Here is an 18,964-nt window from a genome sequence, read left to right as displayed (position 1 = left end):
CCGCAAAGAGCTCGACCAATATCCCACTGCTCCCGCCAGCTGGATCAGCTCCGGGGCTTCCCACTCTGCCTTCGGTGTCGGGTACCCATGAACAGGGGAGCCAGCCGCCGCTGCGCCCTTCCCCAGGGGAGAGGGCGAGCCCACCCGCCGCTGTGATCACAGCGCAGCCTACCGAGAGCAGAGCCCACTGCGTAACCTCCTCTTCCCCGCACTGAGCCCGACCGCCCCCCTCTCCATCCCCTCCCGCCGGTCAGTCCAGGCGGAGAGTCACGCACAACCCACCCCGCAAGTCCCCACGCCTGCCTCTTTGCCTGCATCAAGTGCGGGAGCGTCGCTCTGCCCTGGATCCCTTCAGCCGCAAGACACCCCGCAGCCTTCACCGCCTCCCTGCATTATCCCGAGCAACCCTGGTGCGCTCACTTGACCTCCCACGCTGAAAAGCCCGGTGGAAGTCAGGGGAGCAGGAACTACTCACGCAAGGCAGGCTCGGGCCAGCAGCTGGCCGTAATACCACGAACCTGTGAAGTCTCCCCTGCACTGCAGCGATAGATAAAGACGGGCTAGATTAGGCATTAGCAACCAACGGGAGCAGGAGTCTGCTGCCCTATGCCCATGAAGCGCTACGTGCGGCAGAACTAATTTCTAAATCCCAGGGAATCGGGATGTTTGAAAACACCAAGGGGAAAAGCGAATGCAAAGTCTCATCATCTTTAAATAGTGCCTCCCGGGTAACCCGCCCAGCCTTTTGCTCCCTCAAGTTTGTTAACGTTGTTCCTATTCAGAAGGGTGCACGAGTTCCTGCCCCGCATCCAGCGCCTGAAAACAGCCTGTCAGCAGCAGCCCGCACCACCGCTTGGGTACACGCCGCCACTTCCAGCTAGCGCTTCGTTTTATCTATATTTAAACTGGGCCTGCGGGACATGCTAGAGTGAGTCACACCGTAGGGTTGCCAACTTTGGTTGGACGAATTCCTGGAGATTCATGACATCATCTTTGATTAAAAATTAATCTTTAATAGCTGGAGCCTCCAGGAGAATCCTGGAGGGTTGGCAAGCCTAGTCACAGGGATCCCCATAGCCTGTAACTCCCATGGTGGGAGTTCAGCCTTGGCCCTGCCAGCCACCTTTGCAAGGGGACAGCGAGTATCCCGGAGCGAAAAATCACTTCGGGCAAGACCAAGTCATCTCTTACTCACTGCTCAGCCCAGGTGCTCCACGCTTTCCCCCGCTACTTTCCCCGCATTTCTTGCGACACACAGCTCTGCCCTCCAACTTTCTGAACTTTCAATGAGCATTGCTCAAGCAGCAGCCAGGCGGAGATGGGCCTCCCCGGGGAGCGAGCCTGGCAGGAGCTGCGTTCAGCACGCAGAGGAGTTGCAACAGCTGCTCATTTAAAGCGGCCGGATTTACATTCAGGGCTTTCAGGACGGCCCCGCAGACACGTGCGTCGCCCGCTGCTAGCGGGGAGCTGAGCCTGGTGGTGCAGCTGCCTGGCAGCAGCTTCTGTTTCATTTCCTACCCCTCCCGCCCCGGCGCTGTTCTGCTGGGGGACGCCTGGCAGCCCCGCAGCGCCTGGCCTGGAACGGAAGGAGAAGGAGCCAACTTGTCCGCGGCGCGGCGCGACCCTCCGCTCGGAGCCCCTCGCGCCCCAGGCTGGGCAGCGCGAGCCGGGGAAAGTTTGCCACGCGGAGCAGCGGCGCGAGGGGGGGGGGGAAGCGAAGCGGGGCCGCACACTCACCTTTAGTGTCTCCAGCGCCGAGCGGCGCCGCTCACCCCCCAGCTCCAGCTCCAGCCTCCCCCTGCGCGGCGGTGGGGGCTGCGCTGCTGCACCGCGGGCCGCACGCTGCTCTCTGCATCGCACCGGCTGTGGAGGCTCCTGCCCCGCCGCGTCCCCCCGAGCCTCGCGCGCCGTCCCTCCCTCGGGGCAGGCGCTCACGTCAGGCTGCCTGCACCCCCTAAACTGTCCTCCGCGGGGAGGCGGGGGGGGGCTCCTAGGGCCGCTCCTGCGTCGCCTCTCCGCGGGCGGAGCCAGCCACGCAACTGGCAAAGGGGCCTTTGCACCAGTGACCGGGGGAGGGGGGGTGTCTCGTGGATACATCTGGTCCGTTTCCATGGAGCTTGGCACTAATAATGAGCAAGATGTTGCTTGTTTATTTCTGCTGGCAGCTGATTTAATGAGATCACAGACCAATATGTAGCACTTGACATCTTCAAAGCCCCGGATAGACAGGGCAGCACTGCAGCCGCCCAGGGCAACCACCCCTCGCAGCCGCCCACCTGCATGGGCTGAGTGTGCCAGGAGCCCGTGCAGACCCAGCTTCAGGCAGGGGGATGCTCTGGCCCACCGCTGGCACTTCTTATTGAAGAACTGGGGCCTCTCTTCCTGAGCCCAGTGCTCCTTGGCTTTGGGGGGGAGGGGCTAGGATTCCTGCAGGAGCAGGGAGGCCTCAGCCCTCCCCCACCAAACAGAGGAGTCTGAGGGGCAAAGGCTGCCCTCCTGCCACCTCATAGGAGGGTCCTGTCAATGGATGCACCTCTTAAAACTGCAGCATAGTCTCTAAAGTGAGTGGGGTGGCAACACAGAGCTCTTCACTGGGCAGGATGGTGTTGGCAGGTGCCCCTCTACACATCCAGAGGCCCAGGCAGCACAGTCCCCCTCATAAGTGTAGCTTGGTACAGGCAAGATGAGGGGTGACCCAGTGAAATGTGGCAGCAGCAGATGGAGGTCTCCATCATCTGGTAGCTCAGAGGACAGGCAGCAGTGGCAGTTAGATCAACCCTCTCCTTCCTCAGGCACCTAGAAGAGGTAGTGGCAGTGTACTAGAGTCCCCACTCCTCCCACAGCCGCCCAGAGGAATGAGCAGCTTCCAAGGATGTTGTCATGTGTTATTGGAGCTAACCTCCATGTCGAACTAGAAATAGACCTATTGGTTAATCTGAGCCTGCCAACAAATACTAATCCTCACAGTGCCCCATATAAATGTTGTTGTTTTTTACATAAGTAAAACTGAACATAAGTGACTTGAACACAACCAGACCATGAGTTGTTGGGATACCTTAGCTAGAATTGGGAATCAAGAGTTTCTTACTTCCAATCACATGCTCACAGCTAGACGCTGGTGCCTTACATCACTTTTGAGTTTGCATACAGGGGCGGCTCTAGACATTTCGCTGCCCCAAGCATGGCGGCATGCCGTGGGGGGCGCTCTGCTGGTCGCCGGTCCCACGGCTCCGGTGGACCTCCCGCAGGCTCCAGCAAAGCCGTGGGACCAGCGGACCCTCCGCAGGCACGCCTGCGGGAGGTCCACCGGAGCGGCGGGACACCGCCCTCCCAGCGACCGGCAGAGTACCCCCCGCGGCATGCTGCCCCAAGCACGCGCTTGGCATGCTGGGGCCTGGAGCCGCCCCTGTTTGCATATACTATGTTGGGGGGGTATAAACACAGAATGAAGGATAGCTTTGAGGTGTATCTTCCCCAACTACAGAAATGGTCCAAAACATCACAATTTACAATTTTACAGTTTGTGGCAATTAGGAATACTGTAATATTTTTGTTTGTGTGTTTTTATTGCGGAACAATCTCAATATCTGCTGACAGAGGAAGAAAGTTATTTAAAAATTAATTCACAAAGCCATTGTAATTTTCCCCTAATATCAAGCTTTTAGTCTCACTGCTAGCAAAGCAATTTGCCATGTGGCCCAATCCACCAGCCATGTCATGCAGGCCAGCTGAATTCATTTGTTTTCTAGTTCTTCCCTTCAAATAGTATCGCTGGTTGCATACATAGAGAGTTAAACACACCTCGATGTCTGTTTTTTTCACCCTTATATCTTTCAGATTTTGGCATCTTTCTCCATGATGGGCTATAGTGACCTAAACTGCAACCACAACAGAAATAATTTCATTTTGATTCTGATCTGATTGGGACCAATAAATTCTTGGAAATTCTTTTTAAAAGTATAATAAAATATCCAATTTTATCCATTAACTTTAGAAACAAAGTGTTGATTCAACATTTTCCAAAGTCATAAACTGAGATGAAGACTTGAAATTACAAACTGCTAGCTGTATCATGACATTAGTTTTTAAGCAAAACTTGCCCCTTGAAACGAGTAGAAAGTTCTTAAAAAAAAAAAGTTGACACTGCATAGCCCCATTCTTTGTGAAAGAGAAATTAAAAAATCATTCTCATGTATTTCAGGCCCAAATTTTGCCAACACTTAAAATCTAAAGCCTTGTTCCCCACAAAAACAAAGACACCAGTAATAAGAACTTGTTTAAGAAGGAAAAGGCAATTCAAAAGAAAGGTAGCTGCAGGTAGTAAGGCTGCTATTGCAAGATGCAGGCTTTCTATATTGCTGATTTGCCTCTGTCAGGAATACATGGTGTTTTATTCACAACCAACTGCAGGATATAATATACTTCTAAAGTGTATGAGCCCTAAAGAATCGTAATTTAGGTGCTGAGCACTGAGAGTTCCCAGTGAAGTCAACATTTCTCAGGATCTGGCTTCTATTAAAGAGGATAAACCCCTTGAGGGTATGTCTACACTTCAAGTTAGGGATGTGATTCCAAGCTAGCACACTAAGTCCTGTGGCACCTTATACACTAACAGACATATTGGAGCATAAGCTTTTGTCTGCAGAAGCATAAGTCTGACGAAGTGGGTATTCACCCACAAAAGCTCATGGTTCAATATGTCTGTAAGTCTATAAGGTGCCACAGGACTCTTTGTCACTTTTTACAGATCCAGACTAACACGGCTACCCCTCTGATATTTAAAAATAGAACATAGCTATGGTGGCACCAGATGCTAGCCAACCAGAGTGCATGCCTGTCCAAGACCCTAGGAACATATTCGGGGCAGCTAGCTCCTCCCGCTGCTTGCACTGCTGCCTCTACACTCTACTTATAGCACGCCAGCTCCATGAGAGTTGACACCAGCATGTCTCCTCGAGGTGGGAATTATATGCACACCCAGGTTGAAGTGCAGACATACCCACATAGTTCTCGAGAGAGGAGAAAAAAACCCCTAAGATAGAGACATTTACTGCTTGCAGAAATACAGTCAAGAGTGGAAAAAAGTATAGGCTTATAGAGCTCATCCTGCAAAGGGAAATGTTCAGTCAAAGTCAGAAAGAGTGAAATTTCAGTTCTTACAGAAATGAGATCGGTGAAGACACGCAAGCAAAATAACGTCAACTAGAAGCAATCCCCTAGAGACAGCAGCTGCAGAAAGTGCTGTACCTCTAAAGACTTGAGCCACAGAAACCACAACATTGCAGCTTTGCATTATTCAGGACTGCTCATAGGTAGGCTTTGTAAACAGACATACAGGTGAATGAGGAAGACATATTTACAGCCCAGCTCTCCTCTGTAGGCTATTGCAAGTGATGTATCATGCTAGATTAGGGAAAAACTGAAGTGGACACAACCAGACCATGAGTTGTTGGGATACCTTGGCTAGAATTGGGAATCAAGAGTTTCTTACTTCCAATCACATGCTCACAGCTAGACGCTGGTGCCTTACATCACTTTTGAGTTTGCATACAGGGGCGGCTCTAGACATTTCGCTGCCCCAAGCATGCCGTGGGGGGCGCTCTGCTGGTCGCCGGTCCCACGGCTCCGGTGGACCTCCCGCAGGCTCCAGCAAAGCCAAGGAATAAGGTAGTATTGCCTGGGGTGAGAGGGGAGCATATAAACTGATGTAGTTGGCCAGATCCTCAACTGGTGTTAATTGGCATTGAGGTCAACAAAACTACATTGATTTACACTAGCAGAGAGAGGAGCTGGCATTTTATGCTTACAACCAGAAATCAAAACATTCAACAACAAAACAAGGATAAACAGCACATGTTCACACTCTCAGTTTAACTGTAAACCTATAGCCTTGCCTTCCAAGAGGCAATCTTCCAAGCAATCATCTAATGAGGCTCCCATGGTCACCTGTGTAAGAAGAGATGCAAAATGAGGCAAGATTAACCTCTTATTCACCAAGGACCAGATGATGGCTCTCCACTCTATCAGCAAGCAGTTTGACAAATAGCCATCATATACCTGTATTTGAAAGAGAGTCACAGATAGGACTGAAAGAAAACCTTTGGTGCAAGAGCTGTGCGGAGAGGCTTAATGGGGTCCCAGTATTGCTCTGGTTTGCGTATAAGCCAGAAAAAAGATATGCTACATTCTGCCCTTGGATGCATTAACAGAACTCCTCTTGACTTCAGCATTTCTGTGTGAACTGAAGAGCAAAATTTGGCCCAAAAGATTTTTTTGTTTGTTTCTTAGTTGTTTGTTTTGTATTTGTTTATTTTAGATCCCTGAGCTCCTGAAGCTGTGAGCCAGTGCAAGAATCATGAAGGTGCACAGCAGTTGTCTGGTTTCTGGTCCAGGTTGGAAACCTGGGCTAAATGTTCCCTGCTCGTGCATGATATGCCGGCTTTGAATACTTGGAGGCAAGACAAAAATAGAGAGGTGTTGGTATAAGAAATATGTAGTGATAAAATGAAATCCACTTACTCAGATAATTTCTGTCAACTGACCAAATACCAAGCAAAGCATCCAAAATCCAGATAGTGAAAGGACAGGACAAGGAATCGTTTCTGGACTGAGATGTATGTTTTCTTGTATATTAATTACCTTCAATGCTTCTGTTAAATTTCTGGTGTGGTCTGTTAGTTTATTATTATATTTTTGTTGTCTCCCATGTTTAACCTTACTCTCTGCAAGATTCCAAGCATCTCTTTTGTTTTTTGCATCGGATGATACTAGAATATATCAGGAGGAGCCTGGTCCACCAGAAAAAAAATAAAACAAAAAAACCCCAGAACTGAGTGGTGCTCCATCCTTGTGCGCCAGGTCACAAACCCATTCAAATTTGGTCCAGCTGCCCCTACATCATGTCAGAGGATTGGCTGGGCCAAACCTGAGTGGCACTGCAACCCCACATATCAAGTTGCAACACCATTCACTCAAATTTGGCCCAACTGCCACCTCCCCCCATCATGATGGTGGGGTAGTTGGGCCAAACCTGAGTAAGTGGCACTGTGACCTGGCATTTGGCAAGCCCCACTAACTACTATGATAACCACCAAGCCATCAGAAGACTTGCTGTGCCCTCCACCCCCCATTGAGAACCTCTGTTCTAGGGGATGGAAAGAGGGCAGCACACTGAAGTTTGCCTAAGGCAGAAATTGTCTTGTATATCACATGCTCTGTCTAGTTTAAGGAAGGCAAGGGGGGGGGGCAATGTCCATAATGCCCAGGACCCCATACTTCTTTAATCTGAACCTGCTCATTATTTCTAAGAGACTGAATCATAGAATATCAGGATTGGAAGGGACCTCAGAAGGTCATCTAGTCCAACCCCCTGCTCAAAGCAGGACCAATCCCCATGCAGATTTTTGCCCCAGATCCCTAAATGGCCCCCTTAAGGATTGAACTCACAACTCTGGGTTTAACGGGCCAATGCACAAACCACTGAGCTATCCCTCCTGATGTAACATAGTTAAGATGAATGTAGTTGTGTTAATGTAACACTGACAGACCCCGGTGGGCAGCGGGCGGGACTGAACCTGGGGCCTCTGAGAGATTGGTGCATGAGCCTCTACAGCATGAGCTAAAAACCAACTGCCTGTTAGTTAAGGCTGTAGAGCAGACTCATCAATATCTATCTTTCTCTCCCTCTCACTCTCTGTCAGTGGTTCTTAACCTGTGGTGCACACACCCCCTGGGGGTGCAAGATGCCCTTTTTGGGGATGTGAGACATGCCAGATTTTTTTAGAAGGTAAATCATCAAAAACACAAATTAAACACAGGCACGTAAGTACAACTACTTTGTTTCATTAAACCTATGTATTTATTAACATTATACATTTTTAACGATTACTGTAATATACTAACAAATTCTCTCTCTTTCATTCTATAGTTATGATATATCTAGGTTTAAAGAACTGACCTACTTCAACGATTTTGGATAAGGGGTGAGAGAACATATTTTAAGAACCAAAGGGTGCAGGCTGCAGTAAAGGTTGAGAACCAGTGCTCTAAGTGGTCTTGGTACCACTAGATGAGACAGAACACCACACCCAGGAGGTGTGTGGGTTACATTAACAGTGGTCAGATATTGTAGTCCTTAATCGAACCAAACTCTCATTGAAATTCCTTTGATTGAGAACAAAATGGAAGTAAGGCACCTAACCTAGTGGTGGTGGTTGTGTGTCCTGTAATAATCATAGCAAACTATTGTAGCCTGATCTATAGTTTATGAATAAAAATTCCCAGTTATCACTTTGAGAGTTGACAGGTTCTTGTCCCAATATCAGGCCCAGTATTATTAAAATTATTATATAGTTGTAACCGCGATGTGCATAGATGCAACACTCACACTATAGGAACTCCTATATATTTACAAATAAATAATTTATAAATACATTTAGCAAAGTCACACACACTCTAACTCAGTAAGGTAGATAGAGGTAATACAGAAAGTACATCTGAACATCCATACTCACCCTTGCAGAACAACCTGAAATGTTGGCTATTATCTTCCTTGTCACTGTCCCTTTCCTCATCTTCACCAGTGACCATCATTCCAGCCCCTCCCAAGGGCTACATTTCTCTCTCCTATTGCCCTGAGATGCCACTTTAATATGTTACGCTGATATTACCATGTCTAATGCATATTCAGGAGGGGTTTCTCCCCTCTTCCTTATTTGCATTTCCTCCACTTACCAATGTTAAGGTGTTCTTCTACTATAGATTAGTGTATTTTTTACTTCACCCTATTATCATATACGTCAATTTGTTGCCATGGCACTCTTGCAGTTGGCTGTTCCATCCAAAACCTTCCAGAAGCCAATGTCCATTCATGTTCTGTGGTTGGCTGATGTCATTATGGACAAAATTCCCCCCTACACTCTACTTTCAGTTCTCCAAAACTTATGAGTTACCTAAGTTTATCTATGCCAAAGTTCATAGGCCTCAAGCCTCATGCTAACTGCTGAAGCGAGTGTCTTACAGGTTACAAGCCTGTATGTTCCTTGCATTACTGCTGAATATAATAAAGCTGAATATAATGCAAAGCAGTGACTATCATAGAGATAATCTGGCGTACTGGGCTACACTATACAGTTCAAGAATGAATCTGGCAACTGGCACAGGGTTCTTTTTAAAGACTTGCTGCAAGGTGTCCAATCCAAAAAATTTCACTTTCCTTACATTATTACATTCAAATGCATGAGCGACAATGTGGGCAAGGTAATATCTTTTACTGGACCAACCGAAGTTGGTCCTGTAAAAGGTATTACCTCATCCACCTTGTATCTCTAATATCCTGGGACCAACATAGCTAAAAGTACACTACTTTCAAAATCATAGACAGGTGTTAAAGTGTGCTTCCAACACATCTTGCAGAGTGGCTATATCTTGGTCCCATCTCTATTGATTTTCATTCCTGCAGTGTGCTCTGTCTGCAATCTCATGACAGTGGATGTTATTGTCTAAGATACTTTGATATCAAATCAGTGGATCTTTCATCTTTGAACCATTTATTTCAGCTAATATCTCCCTTCAGAGGGCATCAATATCCTCAACCATTCTCATTCTAACCTGAATTTCTGATCTTCTAGTTTTAGCCAGGTCATCAGCTGTTCACTACTGTATATACTATTGTGTGATGTAATCCACTGAAAAATCAATTTATTGCTTCACTCTCCAAGCCTCCTTATGAGTTGCATTGTTGATGTCAGTTCCTTTAGAAGAAATCAGAATGCTAAGTCAAAAAAATCATATCTGCCTCCATTTCTGCTCTATTTATTTATTATTCAGTGAGAATAGCTTTCAGTTTGGCCATATAGTTCCATTTTAGGAAGAAGGTTGAAGCCAGGTAGTTGGACATCTGTGAAATACCGGGGTGCAATCCAGACCAGTGAGAAACTGTGTCACCCTTGCCCTACAATCTTGGGTGCCTTATTTGCTGGTAGTAGCTCCCAGCTTGGGCTGCTCACAAACAGCCTTCCACCATGCAAGTCGCACTCTGAGTATCTGTGCATTACTGCACTCTGCTAGCCACACTTGGGTTACACTCCGGCTCTCACTAATGTTGGCTATATTGCAGGGTGACCCCAACACACTCCCAGTCCTGTATTTCCCCCCAGAAATATATATTTTATATTGCCCAACTCTTTCCTGGACAGTCCAAATCTATTAAATCTGTCATTCCTTAAAGGAATAATATACACCAGCTTACCCCCTTAAATGGAGTTACCTAGACACTTTCATTTAAACACACTAGATTAGATAAAACAATAAAACAAGTTTATTAATTACCAAGACATAGATTTTAAGTGAGTGCAAGCAATATGGCATAAAAGTCAGAAATAGTTACAAGAAAATAAAGATTAAAAATGTTTTCTAGTGCCTTGCTTAAAAACCTATATTAGATTCAAAACAAAGTTTCTCACCACATGCTTCCAACAGCATTGCTGACCAAATTTTCAGGTCAGGACCCCTACACCTTTGTCTTCTCAGGTGCGGAGAATGAGATGAACAAGGAGAGAAAGAGAGGTTCCTTGGGGTGCTTGATTTAAGCCTATGTTCATAACTTTACATATAATGTTGCTACATGCATTTTACTATGATATTACTGATCAGCAAGTTATGAGCTTTCAAATGATACGTCTCAAGGCATGCCGTGTACAAAGATTATTACAATAGTGTGTAGGGTGTGAATACAGGGGAGCCTGCCATCACAACATCATAAATGAATCATGGTTAAAAGGGAAGATACCTAAATGGTGGAAGTGAGCAGTTATTGTCCCTCTTCTTAAGACTGGCAAGGATGCCACTTCTCTGGGCAGCTATCAGCCTGAATCTTCAAGTCACCTTTGAAAGACAATGGAAAGAATGATTCAAACAAGGCTTCTGTGGTGGCTTTTAAAAGAAAGGAAAACAGAACCTACTCAAAGGCATACAGACTCTTGCATTCAACTATGGACTTCTGGTTGGCCTTCTGTCAGACTATTATTGATGGATTCCAACAAAAGCCACCAGTCATCAATAGGAGTCTTTTTGGATCTCAGTGCGGCATTTGATAAGTTTGACATGATAAGCTCTTAGTGAAGGTGAGATGGGAATCTGTGGTAAAAATCTCTTTAGATAAGAGATTTACTAAGGTATAGGGAAATAAAAATAAGATTAAATGGTACTTTTTCAGAGACTAGGCCACTCAGGGTGGGAGTTCCTCAGGACTCAGTTTGAAGTTCTCTTATTTTCCTACTATATTCCTCTGGACTGTCAGGTGGCTTGAAATAAACTGTGTACACGTATGCAGGTGTTATTGTGCTTCATCATGGGTTGTGAAATAGAGGTACTGGAAAATGATTGAATGAGGACTTGGAAATTGTAATTAGATGGGCAAAGGAACATAAATTCCAGCTGAATCCAGCAAAAATAAATTCCACCTATTTTACTACTAATCACAGGACATTCAACTACAGTCTGAAACTGACATTGGCAGGAGAAGGTATTGCCATATGATTGATAGGAACCTGATATATCCTGGGGATGACCTTGAACACAGGACTAAGGTTTGGACAATGAAGTGTTTCATGGCCAGCAGTCAGGCTTGGAGGGAGGCCACTCTGCCTCACTCCATCAAATAGTGAAATTACAGGAGATTAGCAGTCTTTGGCCTAGATTCCTGGCTAGGCAGACAACAACTAACAGTCTACCACCTGGGCCCCTTGGGGTAGGGCAGAGTAACAAGTCATCTTTAGTCTAGCCTCTTGTCTAGGCAGGGCGGCTCTAGCCATTTCGCCGCCCCAAGCATGGCGGCACGCCGCGGGGGGCGCTCTGCCGCTCGCCGGTCCTGCAGCTCCGGTGGACCTTCCGCAGACGTGCCTGGGGAGGGTCCGCTGGTCCCGCAGCTCTGGTGGACCTCCCGCAGGCGTGCCTGCGGATGCTCCACCGAACCCACGGGACCAGCGGACCCTCCGCAGGGATGCCTGCGGGAGGTCCACCGGAGCTGCCTGCCGCCCTCCCGGCGACCTGCAGAGCGCCCCCCGCGGCATGCCACCCCAAGCACGCGCTTGGCGTGCTGGGGCCTGGAGCTGCCCCTGTGTCTAGGGCAGATAGGGACTACAGTCTGGAGCTCTGCCCCTCGGGGTGGAGCAGAGCAGGGAGCAGTCTATAGCCCAAGCCTCCTGACTACTGCAGACAGCAAACCAGGGAGTCTGGGGATCACAGACAAGCCAAGCCACAGATAAGGCACAGGCCTTCCGGCCTAGGATGAGTAGGATGCCACCCCAGGGGTGGGGTTCGCAGCAGGTGATAGGGGGGCCCAGGCCCACCCTACTCCATTGGGCCCTGCCCAGGGCCCTAACAGTGGCAGGTAGTCCCGCCACTGGGTCACCAGGGATCCTACCGAAATATGCAGGCTCGTCTGCTCTCAGCACTATAACCAGACTAATGCCCGTTTCCCCTGGGCTACTTCCTACCACCCTTCCTTGGCATGGCTCCATAATCTATGGGTCCTCTATCTCCTCAGGATAAACAGCGGATGGCAGTCCCAGCAACTCCGCACCGCAGTTGGTCTCCTCTGGGGGTAGGGTGATGCACAGCTTGGTGCCTGGTCCAGAGTTCTGCAGCAAGGGAGAGATGTCTGCCTCCTTCCCTGTCTCCAGCCCAATTGACCTGGAGGGCCCACCTCTTATACTTCCTATCCTGCACCTCTCTTCCAGCGTGTGGGGGCAGGACTGGCCTGGCTATGCCAACTAGGGGGCATGGGGCCAGCCCTCCCCATCAGGTCTGGAGGGAGGACACTGTCTCACCATAGACCTCATAGCAGAAAAGTGGCAGCCAAAGGAAGGAAGAGATTGAATCTTTTCTGATGTATTACCAATTGGGTTCATGTGTTAGGACACTGAAAATAACATCCTGCTCAATATGCCTCACTTGTCTGATCACATACTGCTGCCAGTAATCTTAGGCATTTGTGAATCCCATAGGGTGCCTATCTGCAACTTAAGGTGCCTAAATGCCATTGTAAATCTGACTCTTAGTGGTTCAGAGAGAGGGTTGGGATAGCCCAGTGAGAGTCTGCATGAGCGCAAGTACAACTTCAGGAAGACCCTTAAAAGAGACAACTGAAATATTCAAGCTGGGCAGTGACTAATGCATGAATTAAAATGTAAGTGGAGGCAAGATCAATTGTGAGAATATTGAATTCTCAGAATGTTCTAGAGGTAGTAGTAGGCAGACATACAAACATGGGTGGAGTGAGCAATTACATTCATGGAGGACTATAAATTGAATAGATTTATTGTTAAAAGGAAAACAAAAAGCACAATTAATCCATTTAGAATTATTAATAGTATGCAAAAATAAGATAAATGTGCTTTACAATACATGGATGTTTTATTTTATCTGGGCTTTTCATCCTATTTTAAAAGAGAAATTTATTTTAAATAATTTGTCAGTGAAGGATAATTCACTACATCATTTCCTGAAACAACCAAGCCCTGGTCTACACTACAAAATTACTTCACTATTATAACGTTGCTCAGGGGTATGAATAATCCATACCCCTGAGCAACATAATGATGCCGACCTAAGAGCCAGTGGAGACAGTGCTGTGTCCCACTAACATAGCTGCTGTTTCTCATGGAGGTGGATTAACTACACAGACGGGAGAGCTCTCTCCTGTCAGAGTAGAGCATCTTCATTAAAGTGCTACAGCGGTGCAGCTACACTGCTGCAGCTGTGCCAATGCAGCATTTTAAGTTCAGACCTGCCCTAAGGCTGGACTGAGTTTGCATCAAAAATTAAGTTTACCTCATGACTGGAATATGTTGTCAGGAAATGAGGCCAGTGATATGGCAGGTGACAAAGTATATAATAATATTGCTCTAAGGCTACGTCTATACTTACCGTCCGGGTCGGCGGCTAGCGTTCGACTTCTCGGAGTTCGATATATCGCATCTCATCTAGACGCGATATATCGAACTCCAAACGCGCTCCTGTTGACTCTGGAACTCCACCACCGCGAACGGCGGTGGCGGAGTCAACGGGGGAGCCGCGGACTTCGATCCTGCGGCGTCTGGACGGGTGAGTACTTCGAACTAAGGTAGTTCGAGTTCAGCTACGCTATTCGTGTAGCTGAACTTGCGTACCTTAGTTCGACCCCCCCCCTTAGTGTAGACCAGATTTAAGAAGTATATTTAGCTTATAGACTAACAGACGTTTTGGAGCATGAGCTTTTGTGGGTGAATACCCACTTCATCAGATGCATGTCATTCATATTCATTTCGTATTCACCCACGAAAGCTCATGCTCCAAAACATCTGTTAGTCTATAAGGTGCCACAAGACTCTTTGCTGCTTTTACAGATCCAGACTAACACGGCTACCCCTCTGATATATTTAGCTTGTTACTACAATATGTCACCAATTCGTAAGTCTTCAAAAGCAAAAAATACTGTAATAAAAAAAACCCAACCCATTCTTTAAAGAATTATCCATTCATGATAGCCCTTTTTAAAATCAATACCATTTGTGAATTCTGTGCTGGGTTGACAGTTATAAGGTCCTATCTGAGTTAGAAAATAAAGTCTGTAGGGCTGTGTAAATAGAGCAAAATTACTTCTTGTGTGCATTCATGTCATGAATACTTCATTAAATACTTAGTACATAGATTGAGTTGGAATTCCTCCTTCATCGGTCTGTGCAGCTGATCTCATGGTAATAGGGTTGCCTGGTTTTAGAGGCAACAGGGTAAAATAAATACTATCAATAACAATTTCTAAAGCTCCCTCTAACATTTTTTAAAAAAGCTTTTTCTGTAAAATATGTTTGCATAGCAGAATACGCTCATTTGGGATTACCTGAATAATTCATTCTTGGCTTTGCCTCTCAGGTAATGTGACCAGCCTTTATTTAGGCCACTCAAACTTTTATGCCACACCCTCAGGGTATTCTGTACATAGTGGTCCCGATGGGTTCTGAGATACAGGTCACTAATCCTGGACTGAATATTTCCTGTGTTCTTGGCAGAGGAAATTCCTAGGTAATTAAATATAAATAATTGGCAGTTTGTAACAACGAGCCCTAAATTAACTCAGGAAGTAAAAACACACCAGTGTTCATTTCCTACCAATATGGAATAAAAAACAAAATGTCATCAGAAATAGTCTGAATAAACATACATCTTTCTGATGCAATCTCTATCTGCTGAAAAGGAGCAAGGTTTGTTTGCTTGTACTGGAAGCACAACTGTGGGAATTTTGCAGGGGTTGCCAGGTTTTTGTCATCCTCTCCTTCCCTCCACTCCCAAGTATCGCAGCTAAGAAGTTTAGTCTGACCATCCCAGTTGTGATGCGTGTCTTCTGAAAAACAAAAGAGCTAAGAAAAACAATGTGTATAATCCACATGGTGAGTTTTAGAGTCATCACAAAAAGAACGGTGTGGTTCTCGTTGCCGGAGAGTGGGGCATCCACACTAGAATACTTTTTATTGATATTACAAACAGAAAACTATATTAAATTAAGGGTCGTAACCTAAGTCTTGACCTTGTCAGAGCAGAGGCACCAACCCAGAAGTCTTTTCAGGGGCATGCAAGCCAAGACCCTGTTTTCATTCCTTTAGGCTGGGATTTTCATAGCTGTTTAAGGGAGCTGGGCACCTAGCTACAATCAAATTCCAATGGGAATTGAGCTCCTTTGAAAATCCCAGTTTTAGTTATTTTGCTCCCAACTTGTACAAACCATGCTGAATGGATGAGATGAGGGAGACAGCCCTTTCAAGACATTTGAGAATTGTGAAAAAGATGGCCCTCCATTTTTTCCTTCAAACCAGCACTGTCTGGAGAATATGAGGAGCTGGACAACACCTGAACTGTCAGAACAGAGACCAGAAAAAGCCAGGAATGTGTAAGCAGTTGGGATAGATACTGCTCTCAGATACCATAATGGTGGATGTTGTATATAATTTTGAGGGTGGGTGGGTGGGGGTGTCACTAATGCTATGCACTGGCACCAGTTAAGAAAAAATCTGCAACAGACAACTAGGCATGCAGTGATGAATGAGGCATGTAGTGATGAATCCTTTCAAACAAATTTGGTTACTTTGAACTAAGACAATAAACTATAGTGTCTGTGATTTACAGAGAATATGTCTCATTTAAGAGAGATCCTGAGAGGCTCCAAGTTATTATTATTATATTATCACTATACAGTGGCTTAGCAAAGGGTAGTTAAAGCCTCTTACCTCATTTGAGATGAAACTTTCCTAAGTGATAGAGAGATAAAATGTGTGAGGTAATATCTTGATTTTAATTCAACCAATTTCTGTTGATGAAAGAGAGAAGCTTTTGAGTTACATAGACGTTCTTCAGGTCTTGGAATGGTAATCAGCATGTGTCAGCTAAATACACAGAGTATATCCCAGACCTGAAGAAGAGCTCTGTGTAGCTCAAATGCTTGTCCGTTTAACCAACAGAAGTTGGTCCAATAAAATATATTATCTTACTCACCTTTTCTCTCTCTCATATCCTGGGCCCAATATGCACTGCAAACAAAAATCACTTGCTAACAGAGTGCTGCAGCCAATAGTAAATATTCGAGGTGGCCACTGAAGCCTTTCATTTTATCAGTTTTTTAAATGACATTTCTTTCTACTTATAGGGAAATGGTCAATTTAATAATGATACTTTCCTCAAAATTGTTTTCCCTACTATAGTCACAAGGGACTCTTAAAATTACTATAACCAAAAAGGGTTGAAAGAAAAAAAATCTTGTATTTTTTTCTGGGGTTTGCTTAGTTTGTATATTTGATAACACTTTGGAAGTTGAAACTGATTTTTTTTATTACATCATTGCAAAACTTATGAGAGGATACCGAGTCCCTTGTATCTAATGAATTTAACTTTTTCCTTGTGCTGTCAGTGAGTGTTCCTTGCTGTTTATGTGGCTCTTTCAAACAGAAGTAGGGGGGAAAGGAATATTTAAAAAAAAAATAAGAAAATGTAATTGTAAAATCACAAAAAATAGGCAGGGGAACAGGTATAGTCCCAGGTATCTGTTTTAACTACTTTTTTTAATTAACTCTATTTCAAGTTGATTGGAGTCTTGATTACCTGTCTCCCCAAGCATCTAATTGGCCATAATCAATATAACATTCTAATTGATTTTAAAAGTATTTGTTGTTTATTACATTTACATGTGGATTTAGAAGCCTGACTTCCAGCTCCTACTTTTTGAAAATCTTGGTCCTTTAGCCCAACTGTACAGGACTCACAGGGAGCCATAAACAGCTCCAGAAATGATGCAAAATGGCTTCAAAGATATGGTTTTAAAGTCCAGTATGATGGCATCTCAACCAGGGCCGGCTCTAGACCCCAGCGCGCCAAGGCATGCCTGCGGATGCTCCATCGGAGCTGCAGGACCAGCGGACCCTCCGCAGGCACGTCTGCAGGAGGTCCACCGGAGCCGCGGGACTGGTGACCGCCAGAGCGCCCCCCGCGGCGTGCCGCCCTGCTTGGGGCGGTGCAATTGCTAGAGCCGCCCCTCATCTCAACGGATAGAAGCAAAGAATCTCCCCTTCCCCTATTTTTAGCACTGTGGGGCCATGAGAAATTAGACTTCAGAGATGAATCATTTTTATGTATAGACAAGTTGTCACTGCATGCTGTAGGTCTGAATCTTACCTATTCTGATCATTGGGCAAGCCGTCCACATCAGAGTGGAAGTACTATCCTATCCATAACTATGGTGTCACTATAACATAGTTGAGATAATTTAAAATGTTCAGTACAAAATATTCTGTCTTATGGATCACCTCTTTAATATTCTGATGCAGGTTTTTTGTCCTTATGCAACATGATATTAAATGCTGTGTCATATTAATACTTTTCCGGAATGGAGACGTATCAAGAGATAGGCTCTCTTGGAAGTCTAAACCAGAAGGAATCATCCATTATTCTCTTCAATCATTCTGCTCAGATGAAATTAAATAAAGAAATCATTTCCTTCAAACTATCTTAACATATTATGTTTATGACATGTGACCTAACTGCTAAAATAAATCTATTATGTGAATAAATCTCATTAGTATACGTCTGCTGTATGCCCTCATCAAGTTATGTGGTATGATTTATTTGGCTACTGCAGCATTTTCAAAGATTTAATATATGTTTCAAACACTAAAAAAATGGTATTTTAAAATAAATGCATAGGGCCCTATTGTTCTGCCACTTTCAACGAGAATTCCCCAGTCATTTCAGTGAAGAGTTCTCCTTAAAAATTGATGGCCCATACATTATAGATCTAATTAAAATCCTGTATTATGACACAATTTAATTTCTAGCGTTATCCAGAAGATAGAAGACTATCCTATAGGATTTTGTCACTTAAGTAATTTTACAACAAATTAAGATTCTCTCAGCACTTCAGTAAACAATATCATAATTATACTCTTTCATTATATGCCTGAGGATAAAACACTAACATATAAATACATTTAACTATGATCAGTTGTTTCTGTGAGCTCTTTCTTATTTTTAATTGTGTGATACCACATAGCCTTGGAGGATGCACCATGTGTTAGACTTAATTATAACCCTCTGCAGCTTTAAATCAAGGAGGGGAACTCAAAACAACGAGGGCTTCTGTTAAATATAATTGCTTTCCATTGCTGGTCTGTTGGTAAAGAGACAGCTACTAAATGAGGGTGAGTATTAATGCAGGGGGCTTTTCTAGTAATTAAGAAAGGCGAAAATATTTAAAACAATACTGTGATTTTATAGGAAGAAGTTAATTCTAGACAATCTCATTGCCCAATAATTTTTTTGTAGTGACATACTGGAATAGGTCCCAGAAGCCTCCTGATGGTTCCCACAAGCCCCTTGTTAAAATTTTGCCACCAAACTAGAAGATTGGGTTCATTTCTCTGCTTCTCCAGGGGTTCATTCC

At 45.2% G+C, this 18,964-nt stretch overlaps 1 protein-coding gene across 7 annotated transcripts in view; it reads right to left on the bottom strand.

Moving 5' to 3' along the window:
- PTGFR (prostaglandin F receptor) overlaps positions 1 to 15,572 on the bottom strand; it is a 47,115-nt gene extending 31,543 nt beyond the window's left edge. For 4 of the 7 annotated variants that reach the window (XM_045028899.1, XM_045028902.1, XR_006581896.1 and 1 more), the window contains exons 1-3: positions 15,203 to 15,572; positions 14,882 to 15,059; positions 10,790 to 10,884 (exon numbers count right to left, since the gene is read on the bottom strand). The gene's annotated coding sequence lies outside the window, so the exon portion shown is untranslated. Of the gene's footprint in view, positions 1 to 1,195; positions 1,271 to 1,737; positions 1,834 to 10,789; positions 10,885 to 14,881; positions 15,060 to 15,202 lie in introns of those variants that run through there. The other 3 variants (XR_006581898.1, XM_045028900.1, XM_045028901.1) reach the window with 3 other exon arrangements.
- Between the last annotated feature and the right edge of the window lie 3,392 nt (positions 15,573 to 18,964).

Source organism: Mauremys mutica, chromosome 8 (genome assembly GCF_020497125.1).
Source record: "Mauremys mutica isolate MM-2020 ecotype Southern chromosome 8, ASM2049712v1, whole genome shotgun sequence".
In the NCBI taxonomy this organism is placed as follows: Eukaryota; Metazoa; Chordata; order Testudines; family Geoemydidae; genus Mauremys; species Mauremys mutica.
Note: the sequence above shows the minus strand (reverse complement) of the source record. Positions and strands in the feature narration are given on the sequence as shown.